General features: G+C 46.1%; 1 non-coding gene across 1 annotated transcript; it reads right to left on the bottom strand.

Moving 5' to 3' along the window:
- Positions 1-545: 545 nt before the first annotated feature.
- Positions 546-652, bottom strand: LOC141722399 (small nucleolar RNA R71). The gene has a single exon (XR_012575419.1). It is a non-coding gene; the product is annotated as a small nucleolar RNA R71 (small nucleolar RNA).
- Between the last annotated feature and the right edge of the window lie 231 nt (positions 653-883).

Genomic DNA, 883 nt, shown 5'->3' with positions numbered 1-883 from the left:
AGGCACTTTAGCAAGCGTTTATGCAAACTCGTTCTCGTGCTCGCAAGAGGACTTTAGATACAGCTGAGGAGACAGACGAAGTTCTTGATATTCCGGAGAAGTTAGATTTTGAGGATTCGGATTCAGGAACTGAGCAGAAAGAACCAGAAAACATGGGAGATCGTATTGTTCAAGCTGATCCAGCTCTTATGGATTTTTCTCGGCCTAAAATTGATGACATTCAGTCAAGCATCCTTCATCCGGCTATTCAAGCTAACACCTTTGAAATCAAGCCGGGCACTATTCAGATGGTGCAGAATTCTGTTTCTTTTGGAGGAGCGGCAACTGAAGACCCCAACATGCACATAAGGAATTTTGTCGAGATCTGCAGCACTTTTAAGTATAATGGCGTGACTGATGAGGCTATCAAGTTGAGGCTTTTCCCATTCTCACTGAGGGACAAGGCTAAAGACTGGTTACATTCTGAACCAGCTGGGTCCATCACTACGTGGCAAGATCTTGCGCAAAAGTTTCTGGTGAAGTTTTATCTGATGGCAAAGACTGTTGCTATGAGGAGTGCTCTTACTCAGTTTGCGCAGCAACCTACAGAATCTATGTGCGAGGCTTGGGAACGCTACAAGGAAATGTTGAGAAAATGTCCACATCATGGAATGCCGGATTGGATGGTGATCACTGGTTTCTATAATGGTTTGGGGGCCCAATCTCGCCCATGCTCGATGCAGCAGCTGGAGGCGCCTTATGGGCTAAAAGCTATACTGAGGCGTATAATCTTATAGAGATGATGGCTGCAAATGAGCATCAAAACCCAACTCAGAGGATGACGTCAGGCAAGGTAGCAGGTATTCTGGAAGTTGATGCAGCCACCGCTATTGCAGCCCAGCTC

This window comes from Apium graveolens, chromosome 4, assembly GCF_009905375.1.
Source record: "Apium graveolens cultivar Ventura chromosome 4, ASM990537v1, whole genome shotgun sequence".
Lineage (NCBI taxonomy): Eukaryota > Viridiplantae > Streptophyta > Magnoliopsida > Apiales > Apiaceae > Apium > Apium graveolens.
Note: the sequence above shows the minus strand (reverse complement) of the source record. Positions and strands in the feature narration are given on the sequence as shown.